We start from the raw sequence: 10,014 nt of genomic DNA, 5'->3' as shown, positions 1-10,014 counted from the left end.
GCTTGAAGGCTCTGAGAATGGAGTTTTAAGTGTTAGACACTTAAGGAGAACTTAAGATAACAAAGGAAGAATGGCAAAAGAAAGCGGCATGTTCAGGGATTCATACATCATAATAGGTAAAATCTCACAGATCTTGTATTCGTTTCTAAGGAGCCGTGGTGGTGTAGCGTTTTCCAGTGGGGATGCTAACCACAAGGCTAGCAGTTCTAAACCACCAGCTTCTCCAAGAGAGAAAGATGAGTCTTGCTCCTGACAGGAGTTACAATTTTGGAAACGCACATGGGGCAGTTTACTCTGTTCTAGAGGGTCGCTGTGAGTTGGAAACTCAGTTGGTTTGGTTTGGGTTTGGTGTGCACCTGGTGGGACAGTGAGTTCCCAGTTGGGCTGCTAACTGCAAGGTCACAGGTGAACCCACCAGCCTCTCTGCAGGAAAAGCAAAAACGAAATAAACACGAGGCTTTCTGCTCCCGTGAAGCTTTACAGCCTCAGAAGCCCACACGGGCAGTTCTATTCTCTATCCTGTCCTGTAGGGGTACTATGAGTCAAAATAGACTCAATGGTAGTGAGTTTGGTTTGGTTTGGGGTACTAATTTCTTGTGGCTGCTGTAACCAATGACCATCAACTTGGTGGCTGATGATAATAAGAACTCATTCCCTACTACTCTGGAGCCCTGAATTTCACCGTCAGGGGTCATCAAGGCCATTCTTCCATTCTGGGGGAGATGTCTTCTCTGGTTTCTTTCAGCTTCTAGTGATTGCCACTAATCCTGGGTTTGCAGCCACAGCCCTGCCTCGATCTTCACATCTTCTATCTAATCTGCTGTGTGTCTCTCTTATAAGGACATTTGCTTATCATTGGATTAAAAACCCACTCTGATCACTCCAGAAAACCTCATCTCAAGAATCTTCACTTAATTATAACTGTGAAGACACTTTTCCCAAAGTCACACTTTTCCCCAGAATTAGGATCTGGGGGCCTATCATTGAGAATCTACCATTCAACCCACTAAAAGCTCTTTCCATGTGCCAAGCATTGCCCTACACATCTTCTATGTATTAACTCATTCAACCCTCAGCAACCCTATTTTAGTTCCATTGAGAAAACGGAGACCCAGAAGGATTAGCTACCTGGGAACCACGAGGTAGGGCAGCACTGGTGAGCGAGATGTCTGTGCAGACCATCTGCGGTGGTGAGGGGCCATTGGGTTGGTTCTGACTCACAGCAACCTCACGAGAATAGAAGGAAACACTGCCCAGTCTGTGCCATCCTCCCGACTGTTTCCTTTTGCTTTTCCACAATTGTTTTGTTTGAGCCTCTTGCAGCCACTGTGTCAATCTGCCTCATAGACGGTCTTCCTTTTTTTCCGAAGACAAATTAGGGGACTTTTAATGACTGAATACAATATTATGTCTCATTCTGTGGGCAATGGCAGCCTCTGCCAGTTTCTTTGAGCCAGCACATGCCCTTGGAGGTCATCAGACGATTGAGCTGAGAATACTGTAAAACAGACTGGAGGAAGGGGGGTGGGAGGCTTATTAGGAAACGCGCACATCATGGCTATGTGACATGACCAAGGCCTGAACTGGAGGTCTGGCAACAGAAACGGGATACTTCATAGCTCATCCTTCTTCTCACTCTAGTAGGTGGTGTCCGGCTCTCTTTTTTTCCATGAGACTTAACTACTCCATCTTCCGAGGCTCTATTTCAGTCACTGTTTGCTAAAGTGGAGTCAGATGCCAACTCAGGAAGACCCAGGTCCAACAGAACCAAATGCTGCCAGTCCTCCCCCTCCCCCTCCCCCTAATTGAGGGATGATTGGACCTTTGTGGTCCATAGGGTTTTCCTCTTTGGAAGTAGATCACCAGACCTTTCTGCCCAGTCTGTCTTAGTCAAGAAACTCCACTAAAAGCTGTTCAGCATCCTAGCTCCACAGGAGCCTCCACTGACAGATGGGAAGTGGCTGTGCATGAAGTGCATGTGCCTGGAATTGAACCTGGGTCTCCCACATGGAAGGCAAGAATTCTTCCACTGAGCCATTACTGCCCTTAGGGTTCATCTCAGGTGACAACTGGGAGCTAAGTCTCCATTTGCCCCATTCAGCAGACTCCACAGGCCTCACTTAAAGGGTAGCAATCACATCTGTTCTAGGCACCTGGTGCCTAGAACAACAACTCCCCGCTGTTTGATTGTGATCATCTTTAAGACAATGGTGATGCAGGGACTGAATCAAGGCAGCACCATGAAGTTAGATCTTTGCTCTGCTGATCCTCGGAGCAGAGCAGAGTCTTCTCACCTCCCACCTGCTCTGCTATCCTGGACAATCAACATCTCTCACCTAGCGTGAGACCTGAGGCTCTCTGGCTGGTAGGGCATTTCCTGTTGCACCAGGGAAGGCCAGAATGCATGAGAACCCCAGTGGTACTCTGAGACCTCAGTCCCATCCGTTACCTCTGCCCCTTGATATTAGTCTAATAACAAAAGGCTTCCAAATCTGCAACATTTTGGGATTTTTTTCCCCCCTCTGACACAGTAAAAGCAAACACTGACATACTTATTTGCACCTGAGTTTGATTAATTCTAAAGAGTGCTTTCCTACAAGGGTAAGACAACTGATTTCATTGAATTTTTTAAAAAATATAGAAGTGATATCTACTTATTACAAGGTAAGATTCAAAACTGGCCGATGAGTAAAATAAATAAAATAATCTGCCACCAGCTATGTTTTGGTGATTGTTTTCTTTGATCTTCCTTTTCCTTTTTAAAGTTTTGTATTTCAGAGCTCAAAAAAAAAAAAATAAGGCTTTGAGGAGATGGACTGACACACTGGCTACAACAATGGGCTCAAACTGAGGAACAATTGTGAGGCTGGTGCAGGACCAGGCAGTGTTTCATTCTGTGTTCCCAGCGTCCCTCTGAGTCAGAACCGACTCAATGGCCCCTGACAACAACAACCTCTCAGCAAACACCCTTGGGTGTGACCTCTGGCTTTCCCTCTTCCCGATGATAGGTCTCTGTGGTGATCTTGTCCTGTTTAAGACTCAATAAATGTTCTCTTTAAATAAATAAAAATAAAATAAACTTTTAGATTTTGAGATATTTTGTGATGGGAATACTAGATACTTAACTCCATGGTAATGTCCTCCTTCCGAAAGTGAAACATGAACAAGATGGGAGACCATGGGTGGTGGAGACGTGACTGTCTACTAGCTGGAAGGATGCCAATTTAAAGCCACCCAGAGATGCCCCGGCAGACAGACCTGGCCATCTGCTTCTGCAGGATCAGGATCACAGCCATAAAATCCCTGCAGAGCAGGTCTATCCTGCACACGCGAGGTCGTCATAATCAGAAGAGGCTAGGCAGGAACTAGCAACAGCAATCGCATGGGTACCACATCATGAGTCAGAAGGAGGGGGAAGAAGAAAGCAGCTTTCTAACACCTCTATGCTAAAAATATCCTCTGGGGACTGGCATCACCTGGTAGCACAGTGGGAGCTGGGACTGCTAACAGCAAGGTTGGGAGTTCAAACTCATCAGCAGTTCCTTGAGAAGATGAGGTTGTCTGCTCCCATCAAGATTGAAAGTCTAGGAAACCCTGTATTGGATTGTTGTAAGTTGGAATTGACTCCATTGCAGTGGGTTGGGTTTGTTTTTGTTTGGGAGCTTGTTGGCAATGCAGAATCTCAGGCTTTTCCTCAGCTCTACAAATAAGAAATGTGCATTTTAAGCGTGGGACTGCTAATGGCAAGGTCAGTGGTTCGAGACCACCAGCCACTCTGCAGGAGAAAGATGAGGCTCTCTACTCTGATAGAGAGTTATAGTCTTGGAACCTCACAGGGGTAGTTCTACCCTGTCCTAGAGGGTCACGGTGAGTCAGCATCGACTCGATGGCAGTGTTTGTTTTGTTCTTTGCTTTTCCTCCGGTTAAGAAGTGCTGGACCAATAGGCTAACATTAGTCCTTTAGAAAGCATTCAAGTTGTTAAAGAAATTGCCAGTAAGAAATGGATTAAAGCAGATAGGCAGAAAAATGAACTAAATCGTTCTACAAGATGATGTGTGAAGAGGGTCTATTTTTGGAATGCACCACTGGAGAATCAGGCCTTGGAGTGACCTGTTAAGGAGCTGTCACTCACAAGTAGGCCACCTACCCTTAGTCCTAATGGTAATTACAAATTAACAAGGAAACCGCTGAGCCGGAACATCTTAGAATTGAGATGAACTGCAGTTTGTCATAGTCAGTGCATGTGGGTACTTGAGCCGCAAGCTGGGTTTGACTCCTCACCAACAATTGGAGATGAAAAATACATATGGAACGAGTGCACTTAGGGCCTCAGTCTCACCATTTCTTACCTACTTGGAGACTCGGTTCATAGTCTGTAGAATCTCCCTTACAAGTTTCAGAGGGATCAAAAATATTATGGAAGCATGTGGTGGGCTCACCTCTACGGACAGCAGCCCCAGAGAGCGACACAGAGGATCTCAGGCTGGCAAAGCAGCACTTCTGAGTCTGCTGGAATCGGCTCTCCACAGTGAACTAAAAAAAAAAAAAAGAAGTTTCTGGGTTTGCGAAAGTTGAACACTCGGTTCCAGATTCATGGTGACCCCAAGTCCAGAGGGGCGGAAAGTCCCTCCACCAAGAGCATCACCAGTCAGCTCCACCTCCGGTGCCCACCTCCCAGCTCAACCGTTAAACCAACTGCTCTCCAATTCCTGGCGAGCCCACGTGTGCCAGAGCACAACTGTGCTCCACAGGGTTTGCCGTGGCTGGACACTTCTTTGTTTGTTGTTTCCCCCAGAAATAGATCTCCGTCTTTCTCCTATGGTACCTCGGAGTGGCTCTGAACTTTCAACCTTCCAGTGATAGCCAAACGCTTTTACCCATTTGCACCACTCGGGGACTCCTAACTCCAGTTAATAAGTCATCTTGTGTAACCCCGGCCTGAAAATGAGAAGAAAGTGAGGTCCCAAGAGATTTTATAACTGTTTCATGGTCACCCAATAATGTCTAAGGCCCACTTCCCTGAACTTTCTACCATCCGAACACTCATGAGGTGTGTAAGCCTTTTGAAATGCTCCACTGGTCAACATGACCTTTACACACAGTAATGGAGAGAGTGGCTTTTAATGGAGAAACGCGAATTTAATTTGAACATCTGCGCATTGTACTTTAATTATGATCTCCAGCCCCTAGAGTAGGAGGCTAAAGAAATAATGGGCATTCAGTCCAAACGTTAAAACTGACTACCTGAGCCTTCAACAATTTGTTTTCTTGGGAACATCCTGCACCCTAGGGAGTCACAAATGCTTTTAATCAACATTTCTCTATCGGAATCAATGCTTTCATTTCTGGGTCTGGGTTTTCAGGCACGACTTGAGAATTTAGGTCTAGTTTCTGTTTGCAATGAAGAGGAGTTTCACTTTCCTGCTGCCCTCCACGTGCCATTCCTCAGCATTCCCAGCAAACAAAACCGCAACCATTGTCTCCGCCCGGCCGAGTAAGCATTACTCTCCCCATGTCTCATTCCTGTTTGCCCTTTGCTTCTCTAGGGGGTTTCTCCTCGCCGTTTCTTTCAGATCATTCCCCTTGTACCTTCAGAGCCCTTTGCCTTGTTTCTCGGCTTTATTATTGTATTGTTACTTGTTTGTTCTTTTTTTTCCTACTGCCTCTTCCCTCAAAGAACAGCTAAAAATATCAAACCTTGGCACTCATGTTGTTTTTAGAGACTTCGGTTTATATTTATAATAATCATTCAAGTACCTCCCAACCACCCCCCACCCCAAGAGAAAAAACAAAATAAGATTTCCCACCATTTTTGTTTTAAGAAGTTGTAACCAAATCCCACTGTAACCAAAAATTCAGAACTGTGTGCTGAGTGTGGGGGGATCAGGGTCACAGTCTCTGGGACACATAGGTCCACTGGCAGTCCATGATTCACAGTGCTCTTTGGTGAGTAGTGGCTGGGGTCTTAAAAGCTGGTAGCAACTATTGGTCTTTCAAAGAAAAGTGATGAGAATCAAAGCACATGTGGAAATATTTAGTCCAATGGGCTGATGAACCACACAAACATCAGCCTTCATGATGCTTCGATGAGAACTAGATGGTGCTTAGCTATCACTTCTGACTGCTCTGAAAGGGATCCCATACATTAGAAGGCCCTGGATTGGGTGGGAGAAAAATGTGGACCAGAATTCAAAATCATAAAAGAGACCAGGCTCACTGGTCAAATAGAGACTGGTGGGACCCTGTGAATTTCTTTTAGAAGAATACCAGATGAAGGCCAAGGAGGTGGAGATTACAGAAGTCCCGCATGTCCCACTTTTCCGCTCCATCTTCCCCAAAGTGAACCACCACACCTCCCCTCAGTATATCATGCAATTTGTAAGACCATCTCACAAAACTCACGAAGCTTTAGGAAAATGGCCCCCGTGGCTGTGAGTGCTGCAAAGTCTCAAACTCACAGTCCGGATGTGGGGCTAGAGCAGTGGTTCTCAACCTTCCTACAGCTATGACCCTTTAATACAGTTCATTTGTGGTGACCACCCCCCAACCACAAAATTATGTTCATTGATCCTTCATAACTGTTATTTCGCTACTGTTATGAATAGGGCAACCCCTGTGATGGGGTCATTCAACCCCCAAGGGGGTCATGGCCCACAGGTTGAGAACCACTGGTCTAGAGGATCCTCCTCATCCACAAAGCTGTGGAAGCTGGTGAAATCAAGATGGGTGATAGACTACAACTCAAGTCCCAAGAACCAGAAGTCAGGCAGAAAGGCAAGCTAGATACACGATCCAGAGCCAGAAGTCAATTGTGCCCGAAAGGCAAAACAAGTCTCCTTGCAACCTTAGTCAGGAAACGGAGGTAACAACCAAAGGGGAAGACTTTGATGGTGTGGCAGTTAGATAATCTCCTGTCAACTTGTGCAAGGGTGGAGTCTAACCTATCAATCAGGCCACAGCTTGATGACCTCATTTGGAGGCACAATGGAGAAAAAGAACTCACTAGATACACTCCCTGAGAGACATTCCTGTTGACAAGCCACATGAAGCTATGCTGATAGAGCCGATCCCTGGAGTTGGAGGAACCACATGGAGACCCACACCAGCGCTGAGATGCTTCCACTACCACTGGATCCACAAGGCTTCCCACCCACTGGCCTGTGATCTTCCCGCATTTGGTGTCATTGCATGGCTGTGTGAGTCTAAAGACGAATTTATGGACTATTATTGGCATATGGGGTAATATTGGTCTTATGGACTTGATCTAGACTGGGCTGGCATGTTTTCTTAATGTAAAATTGCTCTTTATATAAAGTTTTTTCTTATACACATATGTGTCTATGAATTTGTTTCTCTATTCAATCCAGACTAGTACAGATGGCAGGACGGTTTTGCCTTTCAGCACACCATATCCCTGGGGAGACAAAGGCTGGTGACTTGATTTACACCCTCTAGTAAGGTCCATGCCTTCCATTTCATTTTGAACCACTTCTACTTTTTCAAAATTCATACTTTGCCCATTCCATGTTTCAATCATTAGAATATTTTTGAAGCTAATATTTTTGAGGGGTTCGTCCTCCACCAGTGTCTCTGACAATGTTCTGCCTCCTTTGTGTAGGCTTTCGGTATTGACAGTACTTTGAAGCCACACACAAGCCACCACACAGTAGGACAAACTGACAGACAGATGGTGGACCACAGACATAGAGGCTAGAATTTACAACACAAAAGGCATTATGAATAGAAGGACCAACCTCAGTAAATAACTACATCTCAGACTCACAAGACTATGGTCCTTACCCTTCAGGCCTGGAACGGAACCTGTCTCCACAGTAGAATAATCAAGTATGTAACTAAGTACGATCAAAATCTAGCTTTACCCAGACAAAGGTCAGAGGACTAAGAAAGGAGGAGGCGTGGAAATGGGAAACACAGGGAGGATTGTGGATTAAGTGATATACGTTGAAGGGATTATAAGGACAAGTTGAATCAGAATGTATGGATTGTGATAAGAGTTGTAGGAGCCCCCCAGTAAAATGATTTTTTTTAAAAAATCAGCCTATTCAAGGAAGGTTCTCTGTGAAGGTCTACTGAGTTGAACTGAACCTAAGGATCTGACCACTAACCTAAAGGTTATTGGTTTAAACCCACCCAGTGGTGTTGCCAAAAAAACCCAAAAAGGCCTGGCCATGTGCTTCCATAAAGACTGCAGCCAAGAAAACCCTGTGAAGCAGTGGTGCTCTGCAACACATGGGGTCGTCATGAGTTGGAACCAACTTGACAGCGATGAGTTTGCTTTAAAATATCTCCCAGGAGCCAATGGGGTGACATCAATGATTAGATGCTAAATGAATAACAGAGAGGTGGGTGGTCTGGACCCACTCAGAGGTGACTTGGGAGGAAAGTTTGACAATCTAGTTCTCAAGAGTCACATGGCTCCGAAAATCCTGGGCAGCAGAGTTCTACTCTACAACACATGGGTTCGCCATGAGTTAGAATCAACTTCACAGCAACAAGTTTGGCTTTGATTTAAACATCTAACAATTCAGTCTGTTTAGTTATCGAAGGATTGACTACCCTCCCTGCCTTTTGTTTCCTTAGTGGTTGTTCTTTGGGCATGAAAGTCTCACATTTGGAGGACTCTTTTTAAAATTCAAATAGAAAGGCACCGTGGCTCTCCCACATACGCACCCCCCAAAATACTTCCAAACTCAGTGCTATCGAAGTTGACACCAACTCCTAGTGACTCCATAGGACACGGGTTCCAAGACTAACTCTTAACGGGAGTAAAAAGGCCCATCTTTCTCCCAGGGAGGAACTGGTGGGTTCAAACTACTGACCTTGTAGTTAGCAGCCCAACGACACCAGGGTTCCTCCTCCCAGGAGAGGTCAAAATGAACAATGCATTATTCTTGTCTTCAGTTGCCGTCTAAGGAGCCCTGGTGACATAGTCGGGCTGCTAATCACAAGGACAATAGTTCAAGCAGCTAAACCCAGTTCTATTCTATCCTGTAGGGTGACACCGAGTCAGAGTTGACTAGACGGCCCTGGGTTTGGCTTGGATTTCAGTTGCCACTTGGAAATTTCTAAGAGGCTCTCTCCACCGATAGGTGGTTCCCAAGTTTTTCTAATAGGAGGGGCTGGAAGACTTTGGAGCTGTGTTTACATGTGATGTGGTGCCATGGTCATGCAGTGGTTAAATGCTCAGCTACTAACTGAAAGGTCAGTGGTTCAAAAGCACCAGTGCTCCTTGGGGAGAAAGATGTGGCAATCAAGATTACAACTTAAACAATCCTGTGGGGGCAGTTTTATAGCAGTGGTTCTCAACCTTCCTAATCCTCGACCCTTTAATACAGTTTCTCATGTTGTGGTGACCTCCCCCCCCCCCAACCATAAAATTGCTCTCGTTGCTACTTCATAACTGTAATTTTGGACTGTTATGAATAGGGCGACCCCTGTGAAAGTGTCGTTCGAGCCCCGAAGGGGTCGTGACCCACAGGTTGAGAACCACTGTTTTATAGGGTCACTATGAGTCAGTTGGTCTGATAGGGTTGGTATGAATCAGAATTAGTAGCAATGGGTTTGGGGCTTGTGGTTGGGTTTACATGAGTAGAAAAATGTCAACTATCTACCCCAAAGGTAAAGAAAGTATGGAAATACTCAAACCCACCAGCCCACTATAGCACTGCCACTACCCAGACTTCACTGCAAATTCAGCACATTAAAAATGGAGCTCTGAATTGTGCCCTTGAAATTTCCTCCCTGCCCCCTTCCCCCCTGCACACACACAACTTCTTCTGCTTAAGGAAATATTTTCCTTGTCAGTCAGGTTAAAAATGCTGACACTATCTTTAATGCTCCCTGGTTCTCTTCCTTCCAGGACTCAATTGCTCAACCCCACTAACTTTGAGTAAACCCATAGCAACCCCTATATACAGTTTCTAAAATCTGTATGGGAACAGACAGCCTCATCTTTTTCCTGCAGCGTGGCTGGTGGGTTTGAATCACCAACT

This window comes from Echinops telfairi, unplaced genomic scaffold, assembly GCF_000313985.2.
Source record: "Echinops telfairi isolate 266 unplaced genomic scaffold, ASM31398v2 ScPeMD7_7424;HRSCAF=8462, whole genome shotgun sequence".
Classification (NCBI taxonomy): domain Eukaryota; kingdom Metazoa; phylum Chordata; class Mammalia; order Afrosoricida; family Tenrecidae; genus Echinops; species Echinops telfairi.
Note: the sequence above shows the minus strand (reverse complement) of the source record.